At 39.5% G+C, this 11,240-nt stretch overlaps 1 pseudogene; it reads right to left on the bottom strand.

Moving 5' to 3' along the window:
• Positions 1-237: 237 nt before the first annotated feature.
• LOC107535439 (ras-related protein Rab-10 pseudogene) lies at positions 238-751 on the bottom strand (annotated as a pseudogene).
• Between the last annotated feature and the right edge of the window lie 10,489 nt (positions 752-11,240).

Below are 11,240 nucleotides of genomic sequence, written 5' to 3'. Positions count from 1 at the left end.
GCAGTCACAGATGAAAGAATAAACAAAATAGGTGGGTTGGGTAGTTCAAATGAGAAACAGAAATATCTATTTAGAGTTTAAAATGGGCAGAGTGGGTTTTTTGCAGCAAGAAAATGGGGTGGTGGATGGCAACTGATAAAACAGGAGAACCCTCAGCGACATTTGCTCTTCTGCCTGCCAGCCTCCTCCACTGCTGATATCTACATTCTCACTGTGGGGCTCTTTTACAGGGGTCTTTCAAAGGATACCTTCAGCTAATGTGAGAAAGGCCTTTTCAATGTTTATGCTGGCTTTTGTACTAGTCTCAAAAAAATCTAATACCATGCTCTTTTGCAATCTGTTCTCCGTTTCCTTTAGGTGAAACTCTTTTATAGCCATATCACACTTGCTTCCTAGTGACGCTCTTTCCACACCTTCATTGGCATGCTCATCTATGTTTCTAAGCCGTCTGCTGATGTTTTCAAAATTGTTGCCATTGATGATGTCATAGACTAGCACGATACCCACTGCTCCTCGTAGTAGGAGGTTGTGATGGTGGGAAGTCGCCCCTGGCCTGCCTATCCCATATCTGCAGCTTGATCTTCTTTTCTTGTAATTCATATGTTTTGATCTTAAAGTCTTTTCCCATGGTGGAAATAAAGGTGGAATTGAAGGCATCATTCAGAAAACGTAAAAGGAGGCAGGTCTTCCCCAGCCTCGCAACCCAGAGCAGGAGCAGCTTGAAAAGCAGGTTGTAGGTCTTAAGCTTCATCACTGGGAAGGGTGGCTCAGGCACTCACTGCCGTGGGCCCCAAGGGATGGGTCCCTCTCACTATGGTCAACTCTTCAGTTGGTGTTCCTAGGCCAAAGGACCGAAGAAGCATGGGGGGAAAGGAGGGCTTGAGAGGGCACAGGGGACCTACTAATGGCCTTGACAATGAAGCACCAATGGTGGGGGTAGCGGGCATCTCCAAGGACAGCATCGCAGCTCCACAGCCTCTCTCAGCCACTCTGCCCTGTTGGGGTGGCGGGTGGAGGAGGGTTCACAAAATGGCCTTCCCTCCCACCTCAGGGCTGGGAAGATCCCACAAAGCAAGCAGCAAGCTCTGCTATGGAAGGAGCACAGTGTGCTTCATTTGTTGTTCTTTTTCTAGTCCTTTTAAGTGTAAAATTAAATAGCCTGAGAGTTTTCTTTTTTCTTGAGGGAGGCCCAAAATGCTATGAATTTCCCTCTTAGGACTACTTTCACTGTGTCCCATAGATTTTGGGTTGTTGTGTTCTCATTTTCATTTGTTTCAAGATATCTTCTGATTTCTGCCTTGATTGCATTGTTAACCCATTCAGTGTTTGGTAACATGCTATTTAACCTTCATGTTTTTGTGTGTGACCTAGCACGTGGTCTAACCTAGAAAACGTTCCATGTGCACTTGAAAAGAATGCATATTCTACTGCTTTGGGGGTGAGATGCTCTGAAGATACCAATTAAATACATCTGATCCACTTTGTCATTTAAGGCTGCTCTCTCCTTGTTGATTTTCTGTCTGGAAGATCTATCCATTGATGTCAATGGGGTGTTAAAATCCCCTACTATGACTGTAGTACTGTAGCTATCTCCCTTTATATTCATTAAAATTTGCTTTACATATTTTTTAAAAGTATGTTTTTATTGAGTTTAGGGAGAGAGAAACATCTATGAGAAAGAAATTTTGATCGGTTGCCTCCTGCATGCCCCCTCCTGGGGATCAAGTCCAAAACCTGAGCATGTACCCTGACCAGGAACTGAACCAGCAACCTTTCAGTGCATGGAACATTGCTCAACCAACTGAGCGACACCAGCCAGGGCAAGATTTGCTTTACATGTTTAGGTGCTCCTATGTTGGGTGCATAAATGTTTACAACGATAACAAGAGGATATAAAAGATTATATCCTCTTGTTGGATTGCTCCCTTTATCATTATGTGGTGTCCTTCTTTGTCCCTCACTATAGCCTTTGTTTGAAAGTCTGTTGTCAAATATAAGTATTGCTGCCTCAGCTTTTTTCTTTTTCATTTCCTTTTCCATGAAATGTCTTTTTCCATCCCTTTACTTTTAGTCTGTGTGTATGTTTCATTCTGAGGTGGGTCTCTTGTAGACAGCATATATGTGGGTCTCATTTTCTTATCCATTCAGCTACCCTATGTCTTTTGGCTGGAGCACTTACGCCATTTACATTTAAAGTGATTATTGATAGGTACATATTTATTGCCATTTTATTCTTTTAACTATGTTCCTCCTTCCTCTTTTCTTCTTCTCCTCCTCCTCCTCCTTCTTCCTCTTCTTAAAGAAGGTCCTTTAACATTTCTTATAATACTGGTTTGGTAGTAATGAACTCCTTTAACTTTTTACTGCCTGGGGAACTCTTTATTTTTCCTTCAATTTTAAATAGCCTTGCTGGGTAAAGTAGTCTTGGTTGTAGGCCCTTGCTTTTCATCACTTTAAATATTTCATGCCAGTCACTTCTGGTCTGAAATGTTTCTGTTGAGAAATTAGCTGATAGTCTTATGGGAGCTCCCTTGTAGGTAACTGTCTCTTGCTGCTTTTAGGATTCTCTCTTTGTCTTTAATCTTTGCCATTTTAATTATGCTGTGTCTTGGTGTGAACCTCTTTGGGTTCATCTTGTTTGGGACTCTCTGCACTTCCTGGACATCTGTGTCATTTTTCTTCACCAGGTGAGGACAATTTTCAGTCATTATTTTTTCAAATAGGTTCTCAGTCCTTTGCTTGCTCTCTTCTTCTGGTGCCCCTATGATATGGATGTTGGTAAGCTTCATGTTGTCCCAAAGGCTTCTTTTTTTTTTTTTTTTTTTTTTTTAACATTCATAGGAACTTTATTTATTTAATAGTCAAGGACCAAGCAAAATGTCCATCAACAGAAATGGGTAATAATTGGTGGTATCAAAGGTTTCTTAAACTATCCTGAGCGTTTCTTCTTTCACTGGTGTGGATATAAGGTACTATCTTTACTCCTCACATTATACCTTTAGGATTAAAAGAGCAGTAAAGGTCAAGAAACAGAGTGACACTATTTGTGCATATGGTACATACGGAGTTAAAATGTACCCTTGGATTCATGGTCATCTTGAAATGATTAGTGGCCTAGTTTCAGATAGAATGCTCCATATCCCTGGTAATATACTTATCATTGGCATCTTAGCTCAAATCACATATGGTAGTAGAGAATTCCTAGGGCCTTATTTTATAACCCAGACTCTCCAACTTGGGAACTTCCAAGAGCCTAATTTTCTCGTTCTTACTTGGATATCAAAGTGCTGAGTTCACAGTCATGAACTCAACCAACACTTTATTTAACTTGTACTGTCATTGCCCTCAGTATATAACACTATCTCACATGATGTTGGCACTTTCAGTGGTAAAAGAAAGTTATTTTTTCTTTTTAAATTAGTATTAATGATATAGTGTTATGACACAAATATCTTCCTTCCTTCTTTCTAACTTCTGTTTTCTGTTGCTTTTTTTAAAACTCCAACTCGCCCCCTCTTTCCTTAGCTTTTTTGGGTCGGTATCTCAGTTCCTTTTTGTTTGCTTCTTTTTAGGACATATAGAAAAATTTCTCCCTAGAGATAATTATGTTCGTGTTTGTTACATTCTTAAGAAATTAATTTTAATGACTCCTAAATGTCCTATTTCCAAGAAAAATGAGTATATTGGTGAATTTTGGTTATACTCACTGCCCCTAGAAACCTACAGAGGTTTCTACTGTCCATCTGAAAAGGCAAAACAAACAATGATGTAAATCAATTTCTGGGAAAATAAAATGGTGGAAGCAATATAGAGCCAAAGCACAATATAGCACAACAGTATTTTTCTAGTCCTTAACTTCATACTCAGGTACCTCTAACATTTTTAAATCTTTTCTAATTAATTTTGGTGAGGGGCAGGGCAGTGAGTAAAGTCAGTGTTAGCATGTACAATGTCTTTGCATGAATTACTAAAAGATGCCCACACTGGGTAGATGAGTAATAAGAAGGCATTCACTTCTGAGCACATGAAGCATATGAAGATCCATGTGATGCATAGTTTCCTATCTATTCCTATATGCCTGCTCAAACTTGCCAATGGCACCATGACCCTAACACCTTATAAAATGCCTGCATGTAGTAGGTGCCTAATAACATTTGTCAAGTTAGAATGGCCCTACATGTTTCATCCTCTGTCCCTCCAGCTGTTAATAGTATCATTTGTTACAACCCACCACCAAAGCATTAAGTGCTAGAGATGTCGAGGTTTCCTGACTGACTGAGTCCCCCAGAAGCCAGTATACAGCTTATAAAAACTACCAGAGACGCCCCCCCCCCCCCCCAGTGCATTAAAACTTTACTGGAAAAATATTGGGTCAAAGCTCCCACCCAGACCCCACATCATGTATTCCAAATCTAGCCATCCACAGATTAATCCCTTCTCCCAAAATCTCAGGCATACCTCCACATGAGCAAAAATGTTGAGGTCAGACTGAGAAAACTTGTTTGGGGAGAAATAAGAGACAATGCTGTCTGGGCAGAGCTTCCATGTTAGATAAATGAAGAATAACTTGGTTGAATTGGAGAAGTAGTGAGTACAATCATTTATTGTCTCTCTACTTGGCCACTCTTCTTGACTTGCAATTTGGGCCATTAGATCACCATTAAGGGGTTTAAAGAACTCCCAATTTTTATTTAGCTCAGCCTAACTCAGGAGATGGTCTTAAGATTGCATCTCTTGGCAGCCACATTGTGGTGGTGTGAGCCTGGACTTTGCATGTAACTTTCCTCATCAACAATGGGACAATGTTGACAACTTCACAGGATTATCACAAGAATTAGAAAAGAATATGCCTGTGAAAGCCTGGAACTATATAGCCTCAGGATCTCAGAGGCAGATCATGTCCCAACTCTCAGTGTCTCATCCCTGACATGAGTTCTGCTGCCACACTAGTCTCTTCTTGGGATGCAAAGACTGTAAAGAAAATTTCACCAGCCTTGGATAATGCATCCAAATTTTGCAAATCTTATTACTGATCTTATCTCCTTTAGAAATTCCTTCAGTTGTGTCACAAGAATGGGTTTCATTTAGATTGTGAAATCTTTGTTCATCACTTTTGGCTAAAGAAGAATTTGTCTCAGCTCAGCAATTAAGAGATTTCCAAGTCTGAAAAAGACTAGAAATGTTGGAACTCTGTCAGAGGAATGGGAGAAGTCAGAGAAATAACTTAGGTCTGGGTACTTCCCTTAATCTCACTTCTTAGGCAAGGTTCCTTTTTAAGTCCCAAAACCTGGGGTGAGAAGGTAAAGAACTTGAGCCATGATGAAATAGGGAGGTCCTCATGCTGGAGCTTTAGTACAGGTTTTCTGAATTAAGTCTTTTTAGAGCCCAAAATGGCTGAAAAAAAATCAATCATTATGAGTTACTGGTTTGTGAGAATGGGAGTTGCCAATGTTATTCAATGAAGAAAGGATAGACTTTTCAGCAAATAATGCTGGAACAATTTGACTATGTAACAAAAGCAAACAGTTACTACCACCACCTCCTTAGCAACAACATCAATAACAAAAACACATTTATGTATTGCTTGCATCATATAAAATAATTAACTAGAAATGGGCTAAATGTAAAACAGTGAACAACAATGCACACACACACATGTACACACATACCTGCACACACATGTGCTCATATAGGCAAATGATAATTTACAGTTCTGTTGTTAGCCAGAAAAAATAAGTTTTGAGTAGAAGGGGATGTTATGTTCTATTCTAGTAATTTCGCTTGGCTGTTATGTTATTAATAGACTAATGGATAGCTAAGGCAAGCAAGGAGACTAGGGGAAGACTATTGCAATAATCCAAGTAAGAGCTGATGGTGGTAGCATTAAAAAGAGTAGGAAGTGGCCCTGGCTGGTATGGCTCAGTTGGTTGAGCATTGTCCTGGGCACTGAGAGGTCGCTGGTTCGATTCCCAGTCAGGGGTACATGCCTGGGTTTCGAGTTTGATCCTGGTCAGGCGCAGGGTGTTTCTCTCTTACATTGATGTTTCTCTCTCTCCTTCTCTCCCTTCCTCTCTCTTGAAAATCAATAAGACATACTTTTAAAGGGTAAAAAATGGTCAGATACTGGATATATTTTGAAGCCAGGGTGATAGGGTTTCTCAACTGACTGACTAAGACTTGGGGAAAGAAAGAAAGGATTCAATGATAGAGTCCAAGTTTTTCTTCCTGAGCAACCAGAAGAAAGAAGTTACCATGAACTGGGAGAAGAAAACTGGGGAATTCACTGTTTTTACGATCAACAGCTATGTTTTTAACATATTACATTGGAAATGCCTATTACAGCCAACTGGAGATATTTCTTTATTTATTAACTTTACTGAGAAACAATTGACAAAAATAATTGTATATATTTAAAATGGGCAATGTGATGATTTGATATACATTGCAGAATTATTAACAAGATCAAGATATTAACACATCCATCACCTCATATAATAAAATGGTTAACACTCTCCCTCTGTGTGTGTGTATGTGTGTGTGTGTGTGTGTGTGTGTGGTGAGAATGCTTAAGATCTACTCTCAGCCACTTTCAAGTATACAATACCATATTATTAACTGTAGTCACTATGCTATACATTAGATCCCTAGGACTTCATCTTACAACTAAACATTTCCAAGTGGATATATTTAATAAGCAATTGGGTGTATACAAGTCTGGAATTTAGAAGAGAGGTACAAGCTGAAGATGTAAATTTTGGTTCATCATCGGGTACCTGATGCTTAAAGCCATGGAACTAAATAGGATCACCTTGAAGAGGTGGCCGGGGACTGAGCACTGGAGCAGTCAAACTTTTAAAGTTCAAGAAGATGAGCAGGAACCAACAAACAAAATTGGAAAGTAATAGGCAGACAACAGGATAGCAAATAATGGATTCTGGAGATCAGTTAAAAGCTGTTTCAAGGAAAGAGCAACCAGCTAGGTCAAATTATGCTGGGAAGTAAAGAAAGAAGAGAAAAGAGGCCCGGCTGGGCGTGGTTCAGTGGTTGAGCATCAACCTAGGATCCAGGCGATCCGGGTTTGATTCCCAGTCAGGGCACATGCCCGGTTGCGGGCTTGATCAATGACTCTCTCATTGATGTTTCTATCTCTCTCTCTCCCTCTCCTTTCCTCTCTCTGAAATCAATAAAGATAATGTTAAAAAAAAAAGAAGAAGAAGAGAAAAGAGAATTGACCATTGGGTTTAGCTCATGGTGGTTATCAGTAACCTTAAGAAGAGTAAGACTGGTAAAGTGAAAGTGACTGATTGATTGGACTTTGAGAATGGAGAGAGGAAGTAGAAACAATGAGTAAAGACAAGTCAGGCAATATTGCTGTGTAAGGAAGAACACAGAAACAGAACAATAGTTGATGATGAATGTGAGGAGGTGTTTGTTTTTTTTAAGTAGGAACTATTATTGTACACTTGTAGGCTGATAAAATGATTCAGAAGGGAAGTAAAAAGTGAGGGGCAGGAGAGAGCAGGAACAACTCTATAGCAATGTCTAAGTAGAAGAGAAGGAATTCCTTCTGCACAATTGATATGTGTAGGAATTTTGGCTTAGATGGGAACAGGGAAAACATCTATCAGGAGGAAAGCATGGCCTATGGACACTGTAGCTAGGAAATTGGTAGATTTAGGACTGGGGCACACAGAAGTTCTTGTTATGATTGCCTTTATATTCTCGGTAAAATAAGAGACTAAGCCATCACCTGAGAGTGAGGAGAGATGAAATAATCAACTGGGAGAGCAAAAAAGTGTTTGGAAATGAAGAAGGATTTCTGGGCAGCTATTAGGGACCATTTAAATGAGTTTGTGACTCATTTAAAGTGAGAAAGTCAGCAGAAGAAATGTACGTATGTGTCAACAAGGAGAGAGACAATAATGAGTTTGTTGACATAAGCTTCAGCAAACTTTGGGGTTGAGAGAAGAGAAAGAAACCATGGTCTAAAAGTTGACAAGGGGTAGCAAGAAGGAGATCTACCCCACCCTTGGGCCGAGTGATGAGAAAGGAGAGTATCTACCATTTGAGAAAGCCACAGAAAAGTGGTATCCTCAAGGGATAGCCCAGGCTCAGAGAAAGAAGGTAAAGACCATGTTCAGCCGGGAGGCTGAGTATACAGTGGACTTTGCTAATGACAAATCAAGAATTTCAGAAGAAACTGGAAGGATATGTGAGGTAGGGGATGGGTGGGAGACAGTAAGATTAAGGAATGTGCAGAGTCATAAGGAGTCTCGAGCTTCCTCAGTGAGCAATGAGAACAAAGTTATTGAGCAGGATGGAATTGCCCTCCCTTTTCTTGGTTTATTAGCTCTGTTTTGTTCTTTTATTCAGTGCTTTACCAATTATGGTGTAAACCTTTAACTTATCACAGTTTCATTCTAATGCTGTTACATGAGACAACTTCACTTGTAGCATAAGGGGCCTTACCGTAGAATATTTGCATCTCCCCTCCCAGCCTCGGGCCCACGTTGCCATCCATTTCCTCTCTACATATGTGTTAAACCCCACGATTCTTTGTTGTTACTTTTGCTTTAAACAGGTGAGTGTTTAAACACATTTAAGTAATAAGAAAAAAATCTTAAATATTTACCCAAATACTTAACATTTCCAGTGGTCTTCATTATGTTGGGTAGATGCACATTTCCATCTGATACGATTCTCTTTCTCCCTTAAGGAACATTTAACATTTCTTCTAGTCTGAATGTGCTGGTGATGAATTCTTTCATCATTTTTATGTCTGAAAAAGTTGTGTTTTTTAATTTTTTGTTTTTGAAAGATATTTTTACTGGGTAAGAATTCTATGAGAGTTTTTTTCTTTGAGTATTTGGAAGATGCTACTCATTGGTATCTCATGCATTTTTTCCAACAGGAAATATTCTGCCATCCTTGTCTTTCTTCCTCTGTATGCATACATCTTCTTTCTCTAGCTGCTTTAAAATTTCTTTTTCTCACTTGTTTTGAGCAACTTGATTACGATGTGTTTTAATGCAGTTTTCTTTTTGCCTGGGTTTTGCTGAGTTTCTTAGATCAATGAATTAATAGTTTTCATCAGATTTGAAAATATTTTTACTATTTTTTCATTACATATTTTTTTCTGTTCCCAAAACCCCTCCTCCCATTCAAAGCCTCTAATTACACATATCACAGGACACTTCAAGTTGTCCCACAGCTCATTGATGCTGTGTTTAATTTTGACACTTTTTACTGTCTTTTTAATTTTGTATAGCATGTCTTCCAGTCTATCTTATTAACCTTTTCTTCTGCAATGCTTGGTCTGCTATATAATTTGATTCAGTTTATTTTTTAATCTCAAACGTTATAGTTTTCATCACTAGATGTTTGATTATTTTTTAAGATAACTTCCATGTTTCTACGTAACACAGTCTTATCTCTAGCTCTTAGAATAGATGGAATGTAACTGTTTTAATGTCCTAGTCTACTGATTCTACCATTTCTAAAATTTCTAAGTCAGTTGTGGCTGATTGGGGTTTTTTTTCTCTTTAGTTATGGGTCACATTTTTCTGCTTTTTACATTCCTGACAATTTTTAATTGAATACATTGTGAACTTTACCTTGGTGGGTGCTCAAAATTCTTATTCTTGTAAATATTCTTTAGCTTTGTTCTGGCATGCAGTTTCTTGGAAACAGTTTGAGCCTTTGGGGTCTTACTTTCAAGCTGTGTTGGCAGGACCAGTGAAGTGTTTGTTTTAGAGCTAATATTGTTCCACTACCGAGGCAAAACCCTTTGTGTTTTCTATTTGATAATCTATTAATTATAAGGTTTTCTAGTCTGTGAGTTGGAGACAGACAATATCTTATTTCTGTGTGAGCTATGCAGGTACTATTTTCTCTATTCCTTTTAGACCATTCTTTCCTGAATGTTTGGTAGTTCATTCTCATTCTCTCTCTCCCTCTCTCTCTCCCTCTCTCTCTCTCTCTCTCACACACACACACACACACACTGATCCATAGGAAACTGAAGACTCAAGGGGAACCCTCAGCCGACTCTAGAGCTCCCTTTCTGTGTCTCTCCCTCATATTTAGTAAGTACTCTTCCTGGCCAGCTCTAGCTGCTCCCTAGATACTCAGCTCTGTTTTCCAAACTCAGAGTGGGTCTCTTCTCCTGCACTGCAGCCTTAAAACTCTCCCCAGATCTTAACCTGGGATCGTTGTAGGGCTCACATCATTTGTTTGGCTTCTCTCAGGGATCACTGTCCTTTGTTGTTGAGTGTCCATTGACTTGAAAACCACTGTTTCATCTATTTGTCCGGTTTTGTCCTTTGTTTCAGTCTCTATTGCCTATTACTTCATCTTATTTGGAAGTAGAAGCCTGAAAACATTCTCTTTGTAGGAGAATTCATGCTTTAAACCTGATTAATGAATTTCAGTCCCCTTGAGGAAGATGTTCATGACTCACAGTGGCCTTTCAGGATCACTCTCTCTGAAGCCTGATCTTTAGAGTGAGGAAACTGAGACAAAGAGATTAAGTAAGTTGCTTAAGGTTACAAGTAGTAAATGACAGGCACTAGAATCAAATCCAGGTGTCTTTTGCCAAAACCCACATTCTTTACTCCATTATGCTTCTTACATATGAAAGTGAGCTATTTAGGCCATATTTGATATTGGAGACTGAGTGAGTGTAGTCCAACAAAAATACCAATATTGTGAAAGCCAAAGGTCAAGTGGCAAGGAGATCCTCAATTAAGGATAGAAGACATTTCCAAACTAACTTCTCTCCTTCCCTTCCTCCAATTCTGTCCTCTTTCCCCTCCTACCATGTGCTTTTACTGGATTTATCAGGTTCATCATCTGACAGTTGATTGAGATTAAACCCTCTAATCAGTCAGAAAAGTGGTGAAGTGGGTATTGCTGGCCAAAGCCAGGTTTTTTTTAAAAAGAACAAAGGAAAAATGAAACTGACCATTGAAACATTGGTAACAGGGTAGCTCAAAAATTATTCTTCATCTGTGCTTGAACCTGACTTTCAGCTTCTCACCTTCCTCCCTGAACAACATGAGCTTCAGCACCTGCTCCAACTTCTCCACAAACTAAGGAACCCTGGGCTGTGTGCAGTTGCCCAGCCAGCCAGCAGCAAGGCCAGCATCTGTGCAGGCACTGGGGTTTTGGGCTCCTGGATCTCCTTGTCTTACTCTACCAGTGTGCAGGGCAACTGGGGGCTCCAGGGCCTGGCTGCAGAG

This window comes from Miniopterus natalensis, chromosome 4 (assembly GCF_054644295.1).
Source record: "Miniopterus natalensis isolate mMinNat1 chromosome 4, mMinNat1.hap1, whole genome shotgun sequence".
Taxonomy (NCBI): domain Eukaryota; kingdom Metazoa; phylum Chordata; class Mammalia; order Chiroptera; family Miniopteridae; genus Miniopterus; species Miniopterus natalensis.
This window is presented reverse-complemented; position numbering and strand designations above follow the sequence as displayed.